Source organism: Phyllostomus discolor, chromosome X (assembly GCF_004126475.2).
Source record: "Phyllostomus discolor isolate MPI-MPIP mPhyDis1 chromosome X, mPhyDis1.pri.v3, whole genome shotgun sequence".
Taxonomy (NCBI): domain Eukaryota; kingdom Metazoa; phylum Chordata; class Mammalia; order Chiroptera; family Phyllostomidae; genus Phyllostomus; species Phyllostomus discolor.
Genome location: NC_050198.1, coordinates 71648092 through 71670405, shown reverse-complemented (window position 1 = coordinate 71670405; position 22314 = coordinate 71648092).

Genomic DNA, 22314 nt, shown 5'->3' with positions numbered 1-22314 from the left:
CTATCACCCAACCTGGGTACTTGAGGTACACCCCTCATGTGGGCTGAGGACACCCTCCTCTTGTAGTTGAGCCTTGGTTGCTGTTGGCAGATCAGTGGGAGGGATTTACCCAGGCCTGCCAGCTACAGGGATTAGCTGTGACAACTCACCTCCAACCTCCATCCTCTGCGAAGTATCAGCTGTGCACAGGCAAGGTGGTGGTGCTCAAACATGGTCTGTAGCTGTCCACTGGGTGTGCTTGCCCTGGGGTTTCCTGGATGGTGCAGGCCTAGGTCAGGCCCCACCTGTGTTTTACTTGGGGTCACCTTGCCTGAGTTATAAAGCAATCAAAGATGGCTGCTACTTGAGCAGATCTTGGAGATTTCCAGGTGAAGCCAAGCTCTGAATCTAGGCTGCTAGTATGGGGCCTGGTGCTCACTGAGGCCAGCTGCTGCTTGTTTGAGAGGATTTAGGAAGTTGTAAAGCATGAACCAAAACCAGTCATTCATATGGAAAAGTAGCTTGGGTGGACCCATAAGTTGGTTGGAGCAGAGTCTCTGGAGATCTCCAAGGCTGGTCAAATTGTGTTAGCCAAGTTGGTGGAACTAGATATGGCACCACTCTGCCGGATCTGTGGAGGGAGGGCCCAGAAAAGAGACAATGGCCTTGATGTCAGACACCTCAACCTCCCCCTGAGTGCCCCTCAGGCTGCCTCCTCAGCACTGGAGCCCAGAGCGAGTAAGTCTGAGTAGGTGAGCTTGTGTGGGCTCTTTAAGAGGAACTTCTTGGGGCTCTAGATTCTTCTACTGACTCAATCCCTGCTGGTTTTTGCAGCCAGGTTATGGGGACTTCTCTTCCTGGCACTGGTACCCTGGGCTGGGGGGCCTGGTGTGGGGCTGGGACTCCTTGTTCCCAAGATATCCCTTCCAAATTTTTATCCAGCACATGTGGATGTGGGACCAGCCCGTTCCACATTTGCACCCCTCCTACCAATCTGGATAGATGTGGTTTCTTTAATTCCATAGTTGTCAGACTGCCATTCAACTCAATTTCTGTTGGTTCTGAGCAATGGTTGTTCTGTATTTTAGTTGTAATTTTGTTATGGTTATGCAAAGAGGTGAGCCATGTCTGCCATCTTGACTAGAAGTCTCAGGCTTTCCAAAATCTTATTTCAGACAGTTGATTTTAAGGCCTGCTCCCTTAACCACCATTGCTAAGAATAGTAGAAAAGGAAGATAGGGAAAGAGAAGAGAAAGAAACTTTCAAGGCTCCAGATGAGACACTTTTTCTAGCTTAGGGCAGGTCAAAAGAGAGAGAAAGAAAAAATAAATTTCTGGGGAAATTGGCCTCCTATCCAGCCTCTAACCTGCCCAAGAAAGCAGAACTGCCATGAAACACAGGCCTCAGAGGCAGGCTCATGGATCCTTCTACAGGGATCAGCACCTGCTTTCCAGGCCTCACTCTTATTTTTTTAAAAAAAAAGTTTTATTTGGATATAATTTCAAACTTACAGAAAAGCAGGGACAATAAAAAAATTAAGAATACACATATAGCCTTTATATTTTACCCAGATTCACCTAATATTAATCGATCATTCTGCTTCCCTACTTTCTGAACCATTTGAAAATGTTTCATACATCATAGCTCTTTCCTTCTAAATATACCAGTGTGTATTTCCTAAAAATAAGAATATTTTATATGACCATAACTTCAGTAAATTTAATATTTACACCATATTTTACATAACCTACCACCTGTGTTCATATTTGCTGGTGATTCAGCATTTCTTTGTCTTTAATGATATTAACTTTTTTGAAAATATATACTACCTTTACTTTAAAAAAACAAAACAAAACTAGAACATCCCTCATTGGGGGGTTGCCTGATGTTCATGATTAGTTTCAGGCTGTGCATTCCCAACTGGAACACTGCATAGGTGATGTGTCCTTCTCAGGGTTTCGCATCTGGAAACACATGATATCCACCTGTCTTTCATTGGTAATGTTAGTTTTTATTATCCAGCCAAGCTGTTGCCCAATTTCTTCACTGTTTAGTTACTTAACTTTTCTCCCATGTAAGTAATAAGAAATTCCGTGAGATGTGTTAAGAATGCAAATATCCTGCTCCTCATAAAAAATTTCCCCTAAATTTAGCATCCATTGATAATAATTGCCTGATCCAGTCTTTACTATGATAGCTGCAAAATCATTTTCCAACTTGAGCACTCCTCCATCTAACTCCTCAGCATTCTAATGTAAGCAAGAAACCTCCCTTCTTCCCTGTTTATTTATCTACTTATTGTCATTATGGACTACTGGACTTGAATTTTATTCAATGGTTTCTAATTCATTTGTGTACCTAAATATTTTGGTCCATAAATTATCCCATATTTGGCCAAGGCTTCACTCTTGAAAGCCTAGGAAAACCCACCTCAAAGGCCAGAGTTTTCCTGCCCAAGAGAAAAAGGCAACCAGTGCAAAGTGCCTCCATGAGAGCTGAACCAGGGCTGGTCTCAGACCACAGGCTTGATTTGACAGCTGTGTGTGGAAAATCACTGCCCAAATTCCAGCTAAGCCTCTTTCAGTTCTAACTACAGGTGGTTAGTCACATGTCAGAATGTACTAGTCTGACAATGCTGATACATCTTTAACCACAGTCTGCCCAAGAGTCTGGATCAGTCTCACCAGACCTCTCTTTTTAAGCCTTACCTGTACCATGCTTTGTCAACTAAGCCTTCACATCATCTGAACTGAGGGAAAGAGAGGGGAAGAAATTGAGAAGCACTGTCAGGTAACCAAATAGTGTCTTAGAATCACTATACTGCGAGCTTCCCTGGGAGCTGAACAGAGGGGCATAAATTATCCCTATACTACCTCCACAACCACCCCCATATTTTTACTAGCCCATAAGACCACCCCCATGTCTGTGTCTTTCCAACAGTTCCCTGAACTCAAGACCCTTGGAAGCTATTGATGGTGATTTGAGTTTTTCCCAGGAACCTCAGTCTCAACTGGATCAAGCTGCCCTTCCCTACTGGGAAAAGGCTCGAGCAGGTAACCTAACAATAAACCCTCCCAAACTCTGAAGATCATGTGGGTAAAGCTCTTCCCTTGCAGGAGCTTACAAGACATCAGCAGGGAAACAAAGAGCATCTCCTTTCTCTCACTAATCCAAAAGCCACTGCTGTTTTATTTTAATTTTTTTTTTTATTTTTCAATTACAGTTGACATACAATATTGTATTAGTTTCAGGTGTACAACATAGTGATTAGAAATTTACACAACTTAGGATGTGCTCACTCCAATAAATCTGTTACCCATCTGATACCATACATGGTTCTTACATTATTATTGACTATATTACTTGTGAAGTTCTTTACATCCCCATGACTATTCTGTAACTTTTCTTGTACTTCTTAATCCTTTTCCCTTTTTCACTCATCCCCCAACCCCACTCCCATCTGGCAACATTCAAAATTTTCTTTGTATCCATGACTTTGTTTCTGCTTTGTTTCTTCATTTATTTTGTTTTCCAGAATCCATATATGAGTGAAATCATATGGTATTTGTCCTTCCAGTATGACTTATTTCACTTAGTATAATGCCCTCTAGGTCTACTCATGTTGTTATAGATGACAAGATTCCAATCTTTTTTTAAATGCATTTTATTGATTATGCTATTACAGTTGTCCCATCCCCCCCCTTTATTCCCCTCTGCCCTACACACCACCACCCACCCACATTCCCCTCCCCCTTTAGTTCATGTCCATGGGGCGTACATATAAGTTGTTTGACTTCTACATTTCTTATATTATGTATTCTTAACCTCCATATTTTCTACCTACCATTTATGCTACCTATTCCCTGTACATTTCCCCCATCCTCCCTCTACCCCTCCTAACTGAAAACCCTCCATTTCTGTGATTCTGTTCCTGTTCTAGTTGTTTGCTTAAGTTTGTTTTTGTTTTTGTTTTGTTTGTTTATTTTTTCGGTTTGGTTGTTGATAATTGTGAGTTTCTTATCATTTTTCTGTTCATATTTTTATGTTTTTTTTTTTCTTAAATAAGTCCCTTTAACATTTCATATAATAAGGGCTTGGTGATGATAAATTCCTTTAACTTGGCCTTATCTGGCAAGCATTTTCTCTGCCCTTCCATTCTAAATGATAGCTTTGCTGGATAGAGCAATCTTGGATGTAGGTCCTTGCTTTTCATGACTTGGAATACTTCTTTCCAGCCCTTTCTTGCCTGCAAAGTCTCTTCTGAGAAATCAGCTGACAGTCTAATGGAAACTCCTTTGTAGATAACTGTCTCCTTTTCTCTTGCTGCTTTTAAGATCATCTCCTTATCTTTAATCTTGGGTAATATAATTATGATGTGCCTTGGTATGTGCTTCCTTGGGCCCAACTCTTTGGGACTCTCTGAGCTTCCTGGACTTCCTGGGAGTCTATTTCCTTTGCCAGATTGGGAAAGTTCTCCTTCATTATTTGTTCAAATAAATTTTCATTTTCTTGGTCTTCCTCTTCTCCTTCTGGTACCCCTATGATTTGGATGTTGGAATGTTTAAAGGTGTTCCAGAGGTTCCTAAGCCTCTCCTCATTTTTTTGAATCTTTGTTTCTTCATTCTGTCTGGTATAATGTTTATTTCTTCCTTCTGGTCCAAACCATATGCCTTTGGAGCATTTAATCCATTTGTATGTAAAATATTTGTTGATAGGTATGTATTTATTGCCATTTTATTATTCTTATCTTTGACCCCTTTTGCCTTCATCTTAAAGTAGAACCTCTAACATTTCATATAATATTGGTCTGGTGGTGGTGAAGTCCTTTAGCATTTTCCTGTCTGGGAAGCTCTTTAGCTGTCCTTTGATTCTAAATGATAGCTTTTTTTTTCCATTACAATTTATCCCCCTTATACTCCGTCCACCTACAATCACCACACTGTTGCCCATGTCCATGAGTACTTTTTCCTTTTCTCTCAATTCCTCCACCCTCTGACCCCCTCCCACTATCTTTCATCCTTTTCTCCATCTATGAGTCTGTTACCATTTTCCTTGCTAGCTCAGTTTGTTCATTAGATTCCACATACGAAAGAAATCCTATGGTATTTGTCTTTCTCTAACTGGCTTATTTCAGTTAGCATAATGTTTTCCAGATCCATCCATACTGTTGCAAAGAGTGAAATTTTGGGGTTTTTTTATGGCTGAGTAGTCTTCCATTGTGTAAATGTCCCATAGTTGTTTTACCCACTCATCCACTGATGGATACTCGGACCACTTCCATATCTTGGCAGCTGTAAATAATGCTGCAATGAACATAGGGGTGCTTATGTTCTTTCAAATTAATGTTTTAGGTTTCTTTGGATAGATTCCCAGAAGTGGAATCACTGGTCATAATGCAGTTTCATTTTTAATTTTAAGGTATGTCCATACTGCTTTCCACAGCAGCTGCACCAATTTGAATTCCCACCAACAGTGCAAAAGAGTTCTTGCTGGGTAGGGTAATCTTGGTTGTAGGTCCTTGCTTTTAGTCACTTTGAGTATTTTTTGCCTAATCCTTCTTGCCTGCAAAGTTCCTGTTGAGAAATCAGCTGACAGCTTTATGGGAGCTCCCTTGTAGGTAACTGCTTTTCTCTTGCTGCTTTTAAGATATTCTCTTTGTCTTTAAACTTTGCATTTTAATTATGATGTGTATGGGCCTTTTGGGCTTCATTTTGTTTGGGACTCTCTGTGCTTCCTGGACATATATGTCTATTTTCTTTGCCAGGTTGTGAAATTTTGCCATCATTATTTCCTCAAATATGTTTTCAATCTCTTGCTCTCTCTCTTCTCATTCTAGTACCCCTATGATATGAATGTGGTACCCTTGATGTTGTCCCAGAAGTACCTTAAATTATCCTCATTTTTAACTTACTTATTTTTAAGGGTATTTTATTGATTATGCTATTACAGTTGATCCAATATTTTCCCCTTTATCCTTCTCCACCCAGTATCCCACTTCCCTCCAGCAATTGTCCATGCTTAGTTCATGTCCATGGGTCATGCATGTAAGTTCTTTGGCTTCTCCATTTCCTATACTATTTTTTAACATATTTTAAATTTTTGTTCAAGTACAGTTTTCTCTATTTTCCCACCACCACTCCCCCCAACCCCAACCATCCCCACTTCCCACCATTGATCCTATCCCCCTTTGGCTTTGTCCATGTGTCTTTTATACATGTTCCTGACAACCCTTCCCCATTTTCCCCCCATTATCCCCTCCCACCTCCCCTCTGGTTACTGTCAGTTTCTTCTTAATTTCATTGTCTCTGGTTATATTTTGCTTGCTTGTTTTGTTAATTAGGTTCCACTTATAGGTGAGATCATATGGTATTTGTTTTTCACTGCCTGGCTTATTTCACTTAGCATAATGCTATCCTCAATTTTTTTCATTATTTTTTTTCTTTTTCCTACTTTGAATGGGTGTTTCTTCTGCCCTATCCTCCAAATCACTGATTTGATCCTCTGCTTCATGTAATGTTCTGTTGATTCCCTCTAATTTAATCTTCATTTCAGTTATTGTATTCTTCATTCCTGACTGGTTCTTTTTTATGATTTCTATCTCCATTTTTGTTTCCTATCTCTGTTGAAGTTATTGAGTTCATGAGTATTCTCGTAAACAGTTTTTTGAACTCTGCATCTGGTAGATTGCTTATCTTCATTTTGTTTAGTTCTTTTTCTGGAACTTTGTTCTGTTCCTTCATTTGGGGCATGTTTCTTTGTCTCCAAATTTTGGCTGCCTCCCTGTGTTTTTTTCTATGTATTAGGTAGAACTACTACATCTCTCAGTCTTATCTACTAGGTGTCCTGTTGGGCACAGTAATATGGTCTCTCTGGCCACCTGAGCCAGGTGCTCCAGGTGTGTCCCCTGTGTGGGTTGTGTGTTCCCTCCTATTGTAGTAGAGCCTTGATTGCTGTTGGCACATCAATGGGAGGAATTGACTCTCAAGCTTCTTTGTAGTTAGAACTGGCCATGACTATATCGGAGGAGCTATTGTGCAAGGACTGACCCTATGGAACAGAATTTGCTTTAGCAGGGCTCTGGTGCCTGCCAAGTCTGCCCTTTGGTTGTGTCATTTGTGAAAATGGCTGGTTGGTGTTCTGGTGTGGTCTGAAGCTGGCCACCAGGTGTGCTGATTCTAGGACCTCTTAGGAGGGAATCTGATGAAGGTCAAAGTCAGTACTGCCTGTACCTTGCCCAGAGCCACTTGGTATGAGCTAGAAACTGATCTGCAAATGGTTGCCACTTGTACTGAATTTAGGGGTGCCTGGGAGAGCCATCCTGCAAGATGAAACCAGCTGCCACTAGTGCCAGGCTTTGCGGCTGCTTAGCAGGAGCTATGGGGCATGCTGAGACCAAATGCTCCTTTTTCTTAAAAAATCCTCACCCAAGGATATGTTTATGGATTTTAGAGAGGAAAGGAGAAGGGAGTAAGGGGGAGAAAGAGATAGAAAGAGAAACATCAGTGTGATAAAGAAACATCAATGGCCTCACATATACTCACCAACCAGAAATCAAACCTGCAACCTAGGTATATGACCTTAACAAGGAATGAACCCACACCCTTTTGGTGTATGGGATTATGCTTCCACCAACTAAGCCACCCAGCTAGGGCCCTATGCTCCTTGTTTTTGATTTGTGAACCTTTGAGAGACTTTAGGAAAGTCCACAGCATGTGGCCATTTGTATGGAAAAGACACTGGGAGCAGCCTGGGTAGGCCTTCAAGTTGGATGGGATGGGATCTCAGGGAATCACCAGGATGGGGAGAAGGGTGTTAGTTAGGTTGATAGAGACCAAGATATGGTATCTACCTGCCTGTGCAGGCTGGGTGAGGAGAGATCTCAACAAAGGAACAATGGCTTCTGCCAGCATTTCCATCTGAGAGATAGCTGCTGCTCCAGCCCTGATCCTGAAGCCATAAAAGCCCTTTGTATGTCCCTGGAACCTTTGCAGCTGCTTCCCCAGTGCTGGAGCTCAGAGCCAGTGAGTCCATCAGGGAGTAAGTACATGCATGGGCCTTTTAAAAGAAATGCCAGGGACTCCAGGTGCCTTCTGTCTCAGTCACAATCTCTGTTGATTATCACAGCCAGAAGTTATGGAACTCTGGGCTGGGGAGCCTCACTCCTCAGTGGGGACCTCCACAGATGAGATACCCTTACTAATTTTTATTTTTTTTAAGATTTTATTTATTTATTTTTTAGAGAGGGGAAGGGAGGGAGAAAGAGAGGGAGAAAAACAGCAATGTGTAGTTGCCTCTCATACATCCCCTACTGGAGACCTAGCCTGCAACCCAGGCATGTGCTCTAGACTGGGAACCAAACCAGCGACCCTTTGGTCTGCAGGCCCATGCTCAATACCCTGAGCTACACCAGCCATAACAACCTTTCCTAATTTTTAAAGGCCACATTTGGATGTGGGACCAACCCATTCTACATCTCAATACCCCCACCAGTCTTGAAGTAACTTCTTCTGTATATCCTTAGTTATAGGACTTTTGTTCAGCTCGACTTCAGGTAGTTCTTCTCAGTGATGGCTGCTCTTTAATGTAGTTGCAATTCTGATGTGGTTGTGGAAGGAGGTGAGCACGGCATTTACCTAATCTGCCATCTTGAGCAGGACCTCAAAGTCCCAAAGTCCCTTCTGCCAAACTCCAATGCCACTGCTAGTTCAATTTGTCTTTCACTTGAATCTACATCATTTCTCTAATTTAAATGGCTCAGGGAGACCCTGGTGGTCCTCTCAGATTATCATGTTTCTTACCATGTAAATAGATATAGGCCTGTAAGCAAGTCTCTCTTGTGTTTTTTTCTCCTGTTGAGTATTCCACATGTAGTGCTTCTTTTCAAATCCTGTAGTTTGTTTATCAGGATAAATTGACTTTAGGCAAAAGTTTCAAGAGCCTTTGATGACTTAGGCTGACTACTGGTAAAAAGGTTCAGAGTACAGTGAAGTAGTAAGGTTTTTCAAGACATACACCAAGAAGAAAAGAGTAAAAGAAGTGGGGAACAGGTCTGCTTGTAGACCAGGTATTCCATCTAACCCCATCTTTATACACACCATCAGCAGAGGGTTACTGAAGACCACACTCACACATACAATGTTTAACTCATTAGAGTCTCTACTGGATTCTCAGAGCTTCCAGCAGTACTAGAGGAGGTGAACTGACTCTAGCTGCTAAGGGCATCCCAGTAGCAGGAGGCTTCTTGGGCATTTTGCCTTGTTAAGCAGATCAACAGCATGCTGCCACTAGTGATAATGACCTGAGAAGAGGGTTGCCAGGTAAATTATAGGATGCAATGTTTGAAATATAAAATATGTTTAAATTACCTATTAATTGAGGAGCAGTAGAAGAAGGTATAGGGGGATAAATACTGATAAAAGGAGACTTGACTTTGAGTGTTGAACACACAATACAATATACAGATGAAGTATTATAGAATTGTACACCTGAAACCTACATGATTTTATTAACCAATATCATGAGTTCAATTAAAAAGAACAAATTTTAAAAAATAAAATGACCTGTCATTTACCTGAAATTCAAATTTAACTGGACTTCCATATTTTTATTTGCCAAACTTAGCAAATTCTTACCCAGGGACCCCATAAAAGCAACGTTACTCTAAATTGCCCTTTGATAATGGGTTAAGAAATCAGGGTCTCCAAAGCTTAAAGGTAATTTTTTTCAAATGGTATAATTGGGGCCAAACTCTCTAGTCCTCACCCAAGCACCCAAAACCTACAATAAGTATTCATAGCTAGTTTTTGCATGTTGGGAGCAACTGGCCACTTCATGGCTCTAACCCTCACTTGCTCTGGGTTCCCTGTCCACTGTTCCCAAATAAAATTAACTCTTCACAGGTGAGCTCTACCTGCAAGTTTTTGAGAAATGTATATAATATCTCTACAAGTGACTAGGCAATGGGTTTTGGTCACTTAGAGATCGCTGAGAATGTTCTGTGATTGCTACACACAGAATCAGCAGAGTTCAAAAGAAGGAAGAAGGGGCCTATTGTCCAGCCTGTCCCCTGTGATTTCTAAACCCATCTATTCAGGCCCTACAGCCTTCAAGCTGCCATCCTGGCTCCAGTGGCTCTGCAGACAGAGGCTATTATTTTTGTTCACAAAGACACACAGAAAGATCTGTTAAAATAAAAAAAATAAGAAGGGTTTATAAATACTCAGAAAAGCAGCATCTTGCATGAAGTAAGACATATTCACATTCCACAAGCAGGGACCCACATACAGTACTTCCCAGAATTCTTTGAGTAGTATTGGACTATTTTTCATTTACTAGCATCCAGGCATCATTACATAAACTATACTGTGAATGATGCTGGCTGCCATAGCAGCCTGGAAGTTGTGTAGGAAACCCTCAAATTGAAGATTGTTCCTCCCAACACCACTGTGGCCCACACAACACACAGGAAGCAGACAGGTAAAGTGGTGGCCAGACAGGTTTTACTGCCACCTCCTGAAAGGGACTACATGTGAAAGGGACCTCTGGCCTTGGGGCTCTGGCTCTACAGTTGTTCAGCCATCTATAAATTAAACTTCACAGAGAAATCCTGTCTGGTTATGGCTCCTCAGAGGATCTACGCCTGGAGTGTCTCACCATGTATTCATTTAATCAACAAACATTTAATGAATTTCTACTGCATATTAGCATGGCTGATACAACAATGGAAAAACTGATGTAATCCAAAAACTAATGGAGCTGAGGGTCTAATGGGACATACAAACAAGGAAATGAGCATTTGCAATGTATAATGTGGAAGTGCAGGCACAGTAGGAGCATGAAGGAGGGCACCTCACCCATTCCAAGATGGACTGGAAAGGGACCCTGTGAAATAATAGAAAAATATATATTGATCTCTACCCCCATTTCCTGACACAGAGCTCCTAAAACCTTTGTAATTTCCTAAGTGATAAGAACATCAGAGCATATTTCGTTTGAATATTTGGTCCTTAACCCTGCTTCTGAACATTTTTATATCCCTTGGAATTTCTTGGGTGATAGTAGTGTCTGCTGTGCTAATGAGATGACTCTTGGTGGGCTCCTGCATAGCTTCCAGATGGGAGTTGATTGTCATAAAGACCAAACCATGATTAGGATTTTGGAACTTCCAGGTTTTCCCCCTATCAACTGGAAAGAGCAGAGGGTCTAGAGATTGAGTTAATGATTAATCATGCCTATGCAATGAAGCCTCTATAAAAATCCCAAAAGTATGGGATTCAGAGAGCGTCCAAGCTGGCGAATGCATCTCTATACAAAAAGGGTAGTGGATCCCAGCTCCAATAGGACAGAAGCTCCTGTGCTCAGGACCCTCCCAGATCTTGCTCTATGTATATCTTTATCAGGCTATTGATCTGTATTCACTTACCATATTGTTTAGTATATAATAAGCCAATAAACATAAATATTTCCCTGAGTTATTTGATCTATTTCAGCAAATTACCAAACCCAAGGGGAAGATCATGAGAACCTCCAATTTACAGCTAGTCAGTAAGATGCACAAGTGACAACCTGGACTTTCGAATGGTGCAAGAGAGGAAGGGAGAGTCTTGTGGGACTGAGCCCTTAATCAGGGGGGTCTGCAATGAGTCTGGTTAGAGTGACAATTAAACTGTAGCACATCCAGCTGACATCAGACAATTGCTTTCTTTGGAAAACTCATACATCTGATGTCAGAAGTACTGTTAGTGTTGCACAAAGAACATTTTCCAGGATAAAACACATATTAGGCCACAAAACAGGTCTCAATAAATTTAACAAGACTAAAATCAGCCATGGCTGGTGTTGCTCAGTGTATTGAGAGCTGGCCTGTGAACCAAGGGGTCGCAGGTTCTATTCCCAGTCAGAGCACATGCCTGGGTTGCAGGCCAGGTCCCTGGTGAGGGGTGCACGAGAGGCAGCCACACATTGATGTTTCCCTCTCTTGCTCCACTCCTTTCTCTCTAAAAATGAATAAATAAGATCTTTTTAGAATTTTAACAAGACTAAAATCATATAAACCATCTTTTCCAACCACAGTGCTATGAAACTAGAAATCAACTACAAGACAACTGAAAAACATACCAACACATGAGGTCTAAGTAACATGTTAGTTACTAAAGAATAAATGGGTTAGGAATAAGATCAAAGAAGAAAACAAAAGATATATTTTGAGACAAATGAAAATGAAAACACAATGACCCCAAATCGATGGGACACCACAAAGACAGTCCTAAGGAGGAATTCATAGCAATACAGGCCTATTCAAGAAACAAGAAAAAAATCTCAAACAAGCTAACCTTATACCTAAAGGAACTAGAAAAAGAACAAACAATGCCCAAAGTGAGTAGAAGGAAAGAAATAATAAAGATCACAATGGAAATAAATAAAATAGAATCTAAACAAACAATACCAAAAGTCAATGAATTCAAGAACTGGTTCTTTGAAAAGATAAACAAGATTGATAAACCTTTAACCAGACTCATCAAGAAAAAAACAGAGATGACCCAAATAAATAAAATCAGAAATGAAAAGTGAAAAGTGACAACTGATACCACAGAAATACTAAGGATTATAAGAAAATATTACATTTACACAGTGGAATACTACACAGCAGGAACAAAGAAGGAACTCCTACCCTTCGTGACAGCATAGATGGAACTGGAGAGCATTATGCTAAGTGAAATAAGCTAGGCAGTGAAACCAATTACCATATGATCTCACCTGTAAGTGGAACCTAATCAACAAAACAAACAAGGGAACAAAATAGAATAAGAGACATGGAAACAAGGAACAGACTGACACTAACCAGAGGGGAGAGGGAAGGAGGATAACGGGGAGAAAGAAGGGAAAGGGTCAAGTGAAGGAACATGTATAAAGGATCCATGGACATGGACAACTGAGGGAGGGTCGAAAATGGAAGGTGGGCATGGGTAGGGGAGAGTAATGGGGGAAAATTGAGGATAAGTGTAATTGAACAACAAATAAATAAATAAATAAATAGGAAATTAATTGTAAAAAAATTACAAAAATCTATATGCCAATAAATTGGACAACCTGGAAGAAATGGATAAATTCCTAGAAACACAAACTTTCCAAGACTGAATCAAGAAGAAGCAAAAAAATCTAAACAAACTGATTACTACCAATGAAATCAAATCAGCAATCAAAAAACTACCAACAAACAAAAGTTTTATACTGGATTGCTTCACAGATGATTCTCACCAAACATTCAAAGAAGAACTAACATTTATTTTTATCAAACTATTCCAAAAAAAATCAAGAAAAGAGAAGACTCCCAAACATAGGAGGCCAGCACTATCCTGCTTCCAAAACTGGATGAAGACATTCTAAGGAAACAATATATAGGCCAATATCCCTGAGGAACATAGATGCTAAAATCCTCAAAAAATATGAGCAAACTGAATTCAGCAATCCATTAAAAAGAGCACATACAATGATCAATTGGAATTTATTCCTGGAATGCAAGGTTTTTTCAATATGCACAAACCAATGAATGTAATACACCACATAAACAAAATGAAGGATAAAATAATATTAGCACATCAATAAATGCAGAAAAAACCTTTGATAAAATCCAGCACCCAGTTATGATAAAAACTCTCAGCAACCTGGGAGTAGAGAAAACATATCTCAATATAATAAAAGCCATATATGACAAACTCACTGCCCAAATCACACTCGATGGGAAAAAATCACAAGCATTTCCCTTAAAATCAGGAACAAGACAGAGGTGTCCATTTTCACCTCTTTTATTCAACATACTACTGGAAGTCCTAGCCACAGAAGTCAGACAAGAAGAAATAAATGGCATCTCCATTGGAAATAAAGAAGTAAAACTGTCATTATTTGCAGATAACATCATACCATATAAAGCAGAGGTGTCCAACCTTTTTTTTAATATATTCTATTGATTATGCTATTACAGTTGTCCCATTTCCCCCGCTTCACTCCCCTCCACCCTGTACACCCTCTCCCACCCACATCCCCCCTTTAGTAATGTCCATGTGTCATACTTATAAGTTCTTTAGCTTCTACATTTCCCATACTATTCTTACCCTCCCCCTATCTATTTTCAACCTACAATCTATGCTACTTATTCTCTGTACCTTTTCCCCCTCTCTCCTCCTCCCACTCCCCTGTTGCTAACCCTCCATGTGTTCTCCATTTCTGTGGTTCTGTTCCTGTTCTAGTTGTTTGCTTAGTTTCTTTTGGTTTTGCTTTAGGCGTGGTTGTTAATAATTGTGAGTTTGCTGTCCTTTTACTATACATGTTTTTTCTGTATCTTCTTTTCTTAGATAAGTCCCTTTAGCATTTCATAAAATAAGGGCTTGGTGATGATGAACTCCTTTAACTTGACCTTATCTGAGAAGCACTTTATCTGCCCTTCCATTCTAAATGAAAGCTTTGCTGGATAGAGCAATCTGGGATGTAGGTCCTTATCTTTCATGACTTGGAATACTTCTTTCCAGCCCCTTCTTGCCTGTAAGGTCTCTTTTGAGAAATCAGCTGACAGTCTGATGGGAACTCCTTTGTAGGTTACTGTCCCCTTATTTCTTGCTGCTTCTAGGATTCTCTCCTTCATTTTTACCTTGGCTAATGTAATTATGATGTATGTGCCTTGGTGTGTTTCTTCTCAGGTCCAACTTCTTTGGGGTTCTCTGAGCTTCCTGGACTTCCTGGAAGTCTATTTCCTTTGCCAGATTGGGGAAGTTCTCCTTTATTATTTGTTCAAATACGTGTTCAATCTGTTGCTTTTCCTCTTCCCCTTCTAGTACCCCTATAATTTGGATGTTGGAACATTTAAAGATGTCCTCGAGGTTCCTAAGCTTCTCCTCGGTTTTTTGAATTCTTCTTTCTCCATTCTTTCCTCTTTTGTTGTTTTTTTTCTTCCTTCTGGTCCACTCTATTGTTTTGAGTCCCAGTTTCCTTCCCATCACTATTGGTTCGTGCATCTTCCTTCATCTCTTTTATGGTAACCTGCATTTTTTCATCTAATTTGCACCCAAAATCAACCAGTTCTGTGAGCTTCCTGATCACCAGTGTTTTGAACTGTGCATCTGATAGATTGGCTATCTCTTAGTTGCTCAAAAGGATGAGTCCTGGGGCATTGATCTGTTCTTCTGTTGGAGACATCTCTCTCTCTCTCTCTCTCTCTCTCTCTCTCTCTCTCTCTCCCTCTCTTTGGTCTGGTTGCTCCTGTTATGGTGAGGGGCGGAGCCTTAGGGGTTTACCTGGGCTGGGCACCCCAGTCACTAGATTGTGACATTGTATGGGGGGGCAGAGGCGGGAGGGAACAATGGCGGTAGCTCCGTTCTCCGTGGGACCTTAGTCCCTTCTATGGGATCTTATGTTGTGTGCTCTGCCCTGCTCCACAATCGCAGCTTCACTGGGTCCGCCAGCTGCCACTTGCGTACTCAGGGTCCACCCGCTGCAATCTTGTGCGCCCCAGATGCCTTACGCACTCCTGGTTGCCTTATGTGCTCGGTTCTCCCTGTTCTCCAAGCGCCGCGCCCCTCGCCCAGCTGCTCGTCTCCGTCCCTCGTACCAGTCTGGATGAATGAGTCTACTTCAACTTCTTGGCCATCCGACTTCCATTCCAATAAATTCTCTGTCAGTTCTGGGTGTTATTCTGCCTCTGAATTGTTCTAATCTTGGTTGTGCGTGGAGGTATGGTGCATCCACCTATGCCTCCATCTTGCCTGAAGTCCTTCTTTTTTTAATATATTTTACTGATTAAGCAATTACAGCTGTACTATTCCCTCCCCTTTATTCCCCTCCACTCTGCACAGCCCCTCCTACCCACATTCTCCCCTTTACTTCATATCCATGTGTCATATCTATAAGTCCTTTGACTTCTACATTTCCTATACTATTCTTAACCTCCTCCTGTCTATTTTCTACCTACCATCTATGCTACTTTTTCTCTGTAGCCCTCTCTGCCCTTCCCACTCCCCTGCTGATAACCCTCCATGTGATCTCCATTTCTGTGATTCTGTTACTGTTCTAGTTGTTTGCTTAGTTTGCTTTTGTTTTAGATGTGGTTGTTAATAACTGTGAATTTGTTGTCATTTTACTGTTCATATTTTTATCTTCTTTTTCTTAGATAAGTCCCTATAACATTTCATATACTAAGGGCTTGGTGATGATGACCTCCTTTAACTTGACCGTATCTGGGAAGCACTTTCTCTGCCCTTCCATTCTAAATGAAAACTTTGCTGGATAGAGCAATCTTAGATGTAGGTCCTTGCCTTTCGTGACTTGGAATACTTCTTTCCAGCCCCTTCTTGTCTGCAAAGTCTCTTCTGAGAAATCAGCTGACAGTCTAATGGAAACTCCTTTGTAGGTAACTGTCTCCTTTTCTCTTGATGCTTTTAAGATTCTCTCCTTATCTTTAATCTTGGGTAATGTAATTATGATGTGCCTTGGTGTGTTCCTCCTTGGGTCCAACTTCTTTGGGACTCTCTGACCTTCCTGAACTTCCTGGAAGTCTCTTTCCTTTGCCAGATTGCAGAAGTTCTCCTTCAAAGTTGTTCAAATAACTTTTCCACTTGTTGCTCTTCCTCTTCTCCTTCTGGTATCCCTATAATTCAGATGTTGGAACATTTAAAGATGCCCTAGAGGTTCCTAAGCCTCTCCTCATTTTTTTGAATTCTTGTTTCTTCATTCTGTTCTAGTTGAATGTTTCTTTCTTCCTTCTGGTCCACACCATTGATTAGAGTCCCAGTTTCCTTCCCATCACTATTGGTTCCCTGTATATTTTCCTTTATTTCACTTAGCATAGCCTTCATTTTTTCAGCTAATTTGTGACCAAATTCAACCAATTCTGTGAGCATACTGATTACTAGTGTTTTGAACTGTGTATCTGATAGGCTGACTATCTCTTCATCACTTAGTTGTATTTTTTCTGGAGCTTTGATTTCTTCTTTTGTTTGGGCCATTTTTTTGTCTCAGCGCACCTGTTACATAGGGAGGGGTGGAGCCTTAGGTGTTCACCAGGGCGGGCAACCCAGTAGCTGGGTTGTGATGTTGTATGTGCGGGGGGGGGGGGCAAAAGGAAACAATGGTGCTTGCCCCGCTCTCTGCCTGATTTCAGTCCCTTCCACCACTTCCCCCAGGCAAACTGGGCCCTTCTGGTTCTGATTCCCATCTGGGTGGGTTTGTGTACATCCTGGGACCCTGTGGGTCCCTCCAACAAACTCTCCTGTGAGGCTGGGAGTTTCTTCTGGCACCTCAACCCGCACAGGTGATTTCAATCGGTGTTTTGAGGATTTATTTCCCTTTGCTGGAGCCCTGGGTTGTGTGGTCTGTCTCACTCCCCAGTTTTGCCTGGTTTATCTGCATGGGAATGTGGGACCACCAGGTCCTCCAGCCAACTTGTGCTCAGTGCCCCTCCACAATCTGCCACCTTGCTGGGTCCACTAGGCATGGCTTTGCCACGACCCCTCTCTCTGACCATCTGACTCCGCCCCTCCTACCGGTCTGGATGAATATGTCTACTTTAACTCCTTGGTTGTCAGACTTCCATACAATTGAGTTTTCTGTTGGTACTGGTTGGTTTTTGTTTCTAAATTGTTATCTTTATTTTGTTTGTGTGAGGAGGCACAGTGTGTCTACATATGCCTCCATCTTGGAGTTGATTTGTCTCAAGTGGTCCTCATATCCTGCTTTTGGGAGCTTGTTGGAGGTTCCCTAAACTGGAACAAACATCGTTTGGGGCTGAAGAAGAAATTTCCGAGACCCTTGGTTACTCAAACAAATAGACATATTTTTAAGCATGGATTACCCATTTGTTTATTCACCAAATTTTTGTTGAGCCCTATGCTAGGTGGAGATAGATGTAATAAGCCACCATCCCTGCCTTTGGAGAACTTAGAATCCAGTAAAACATACATGTAAACAAATGCATGTAATAAACTTCTGTAGGTACAGAGGGGGCATAAGAGAAGGGATGAAGGGCTTTAGAAAAGAGGGCATTAACCAAATATGAAAGCAGGCCAGGTCATGTTAAGCACTGAATATGGGACCAAAACAACTGTAGTATGGTCAGAGTTCAGTGGAAAGAGCAGGGATCTTATTTCAGTAGGCTCCAGAAGTCATGGAAGGCTTTTTGGAGAGGCAAGTCCAGAACTGAGCCTTGATGCCAGGTGGATACTAGAATTATCAGGGGAGTCATTATGAAAATTACATAATTGTCTAACCACCATTCTGTACTGTTGGGAACCGCCCTGACTGGTATCAGAAGCTGAAACCCCCACCTAGGCTAAGGCTAAGGGAACGCCCTTGGAACTGTAAGCCAGCAAGGAGACAAAAGCTTATCTCCCTGGCAGGAATGCTGCTTCTGCTGCTTTATTCATAACTGAACCCCCAAAAGCTTGGTCAATTCCCCAAAGGGGAACGACCTATGACAGGCACGATCACTCTGGGAGGCCCCCAAAAGAAGGACTTGGGGGGCTGCAGCAAAAGGGGGTGATGGACCCTCGCTCCTCAGCTTTGACATAGCCTGAGCTCTCATCGTCTGGGAGAAAATCTCATCTCCTGGTTGCCTTAGTTCCCTTGCTCCACCTAAGCCTGAAACAATGACAGGGTGGTGCAGCTCTGTGCTGAAAAGGACGGATTCCCCGGGTGATCAGGCATAAGAAAGAACATGTAAATTCCTGTGAAACCTTCTTTGTTTAGAATGCTCTCAGTTGAATAAGAGGGGTCCAAGGAGGAAGTTAGTTTGTTCTTCAAAGTCTTACAGCTCTTTGACCCGGACTCAAAATAGACTGGCAGAGTTCCTTGTTTTCTATGGTTCCTTACTTCCCCCTAATGAGTACTGTACTTTACCTGAATTATTATGCAAAATGAGCCTAATAAAAGCAGGTATGGACGGTAAATCAGTGTGCTCCCCAATAGGGGGGGTGGCCATTTCGTCCCTACTTCCCCATAGAAACTAGTTTGTCTCTGTGCATGTTTTTTTCTCGTGTGTTTTTCGACAAGCCATCCACAGCGTTCCGTGATCACTGCTGGCCGGTGACCCACGCAACACTGTACACCTGAAACTAATATAAAATATTAAATGTCAACTTTAATTGAAAAATTTTAAAATACAGAAAAAAAAAGAACTAAACTTTGAAGAATGTGTAAGAATTATGTAACTACAGAGGACGCTTCAGATTAGAACAGAATGAGCAAAGGTATTGACATAAGAATATACATTGTATGTTTGCAGGGTGTCCCTTTGTCTATCAAGTTTAAACCTTTTCAAGTCACACTTCACTTTTTTATTGTTATTCAGTTACACTTGCCCCCATTTCCTCCCGATTACTCTCCCCTGCCCTGACCACAACCCCCACATTCAATCCTCCTCCCCACTGTCCTTGTCTATGTGTCCTTTATACATGTTCCTTGACTTGGCCTTCTTTCCCCCATTACCCCCCTCCCCCAAACCCTCTGCTCACTTTTGCTTCTCCGAAATTGTTTCCTTTTGCTTTCCTGGTCAACGAGTCACCCTCCAATCTCACTCTCTACTTTCACTGAATTTTGGTGGTCTGCAAGGCCACCATGTACAGTTGTGCATGTTATTCACTGCAAAAAGATGCCCATACATGGAAGCAAATATGGGACAAAATACAAAATGCATTGCACTCAGCAAGCAGTGCTTTCTTTTTCTAATATGATACAGTGTGTGTTTGTCAGGCCATGTACCCAAAAAGGATGGCAGTTTTAAACAATATGTGAGTAAAGAAAAAGATGGAGAGTGTGTGTGTGTGTGTGTATACATACACATACTGGAATATTAATCACCTATAGAAAAGAATGAAATCTTACCATTTCCAACAACATAGATGGACCTAGAAGATATTATGCTAAGTGAAATAAGTCAGACAGAGAAAGACAAATACTATATGTGGAATCTAAGGAACAAAATAAACAAACAAATAAAATTGCAAGAGACTCATAGATACAGAGAATAGACTGATGGTTGCTAGATTGGAGGGAGTTAGGGGACTGGGTGAAAAAGGTGAAGGGATTAAGAAGTACAAATTGGTAGTTACAAACCAGTCATGGGGATGTAAAGTACAGCATAGGAAATATAGTGAATAATACTATAATAACTATATATGGTGCCAGGAGAGTACTAGAAATATTAGGAGGACTGCACTGTGAAGTATATGATTGTCTAACCACTACACTATACATCTTAAATTAACACAAAGTAACATTGAACATAAACTGTAATTGAAAAATAAAATTTTAAAAATTCCTAAACTGTACAACAAAAATGGGAACACTTTTTCTAATTTACACAAAGGTGTCCTTGTAGTGGCCAAGACACTAGATCAACCCTACACCAAACTGTAATGCAAGTAAGATTTTGCTCTTTAGCTTCAAATCTTTATAGCAGGTGACCCAAGATGGAAGAAGAGTTAAGTGGAAGCTATACTAACCTCCTCCCAGGACCAAACTGGAATTACAACCCATTATAGAGAAATCATCCTGAATAACCAACTAACACTAGCTGGAGAGAAACTTTATAACCATGGACAGACAGAAGAAACCACTTCAACACGAGACTAGTAGGCACTGCAGAGGAGGTGCAAGAGGGTGGGCTGGGCCCCCAGGGGAACAGCACCTGAAGTTCTTGAGGGAGATTTTGTTGGCAGGGGGTTCACTCTGAGAAGTGTGGTGTCTAAACCCCAAGCTGGGCTCCCCAGCCTACAGCATCAGAGCCAGGGGGAAAAAAACAGATAATATCCAGCTGTGAAAAAGCAGCAAGGTTTCTGTCTGCCAGGGAGAGAGAGCTAAGGATGCAGAGAGCCCCTTAAAGGGTCAACAAACAAAATTTCATTTGCAGCCACTTACCCTGGGCTCTGGCAGAGGAAGGGCAGAGTGGACTACAGACACTTGAGGAGAGTCTAGGGTTATTGTCCATGGGGAAGTAACTGAAGGAACAGCCACCAGGATCCCTGTGCTGAGTCATTCCCCATGCTGCAGAGGTCATCTTTCTCAGGCAGAGCATGCCCCTCCAAGTGTCACCAGTCTAAGGGGAAGCAATAGCCCTGCCTGCAGGAATTACTCTGCCCTTCCCTGTGGTGCTTAAGCCAGGCTGGGCTGATGATTACAGCTTGAGGCTATATCACTGATCAGTTTAACAACTAAGGCAGAAAAGACAAAGAAGCAACCAAAATGGGAAGACACCCATCTCAGATCAAAAGATACAAACAGACCAAAAGAAAGGAATGGAAAAAGATATTTCATGCAAATGGAAAAAGCAGTACTTATATCTGATAAAATAGACTTTAAAACCAATGCTATAGTAAGACACAAAGAAGGACACTACATAATGATAAAGGGAACAAACCAACAAAAGGATATGACTCTAGTAAACAATTATACACCCAAAATAAGAGCACCTAAATATGTGAAGCTAATCTTGATGAACATAAAAGGAGAGATTGACAGAAGAAATACAGTCATAGTCAGGGATTTTAACACCGCATTGATTTCAATGGATAGACCTTACAGACAGAGAATCAATAAGGAGACAGTGACCTTAAACAACACACAAGATAAAATGAATTTAATTGATATCTTCAGAGCATGTCACCCCAAAGCAGCAGAATATACATACTTTTCAAGTGCACATGGAATGTTTTCTAGGATAGACCCCAAGTTAGGACACAAAACAAGTCTCAGTGAATTTAACAAGATTGAAATCATCTCTTCTTAGGAAGACTGAAAGCATCTTCTCTAACCACAATGCTATGAAACTAGAAATCAATCACAAGAAGAAAACTTAAAAATACACAAAGATATGGAAGCCTAATAACATGTTATTAAACAATATGGTCCAACAATGAAATCAAGGAAGAAATCAAAAGATACCTTGAAACAAATGAAAATGAGGACTCAACAATCCAAAATCAGTGGGACACTGGGAAAGCAATCCTAAGAGCGAAATTCATAGCATTACAGGTCTATCTAAAAAAAAGCTCAAATAAACAATTAACCTTCACACTTAAAGGAACCTGAAAAAGAAAAACAAACAAAGCCCAAAGTGAGTAGAAGGAAGGAAATAATAAAGATCAGAGCAGAAGTCAATGAAATGGAGTCTAATAAAACAATACAAACGATCAATGAATCCAAGAGCTGGTTCTTTGAAAAGATAAGACTGACGAACTTTTAAACAGATCCATCAAGAAAAAAAGAGAAAGGACCCAAATAAATAAAATCAGAAATGAAGGAGAAGTAACAACTGACACCAAAGAAATACAAAGGGTTGTAAGAAAATATTAT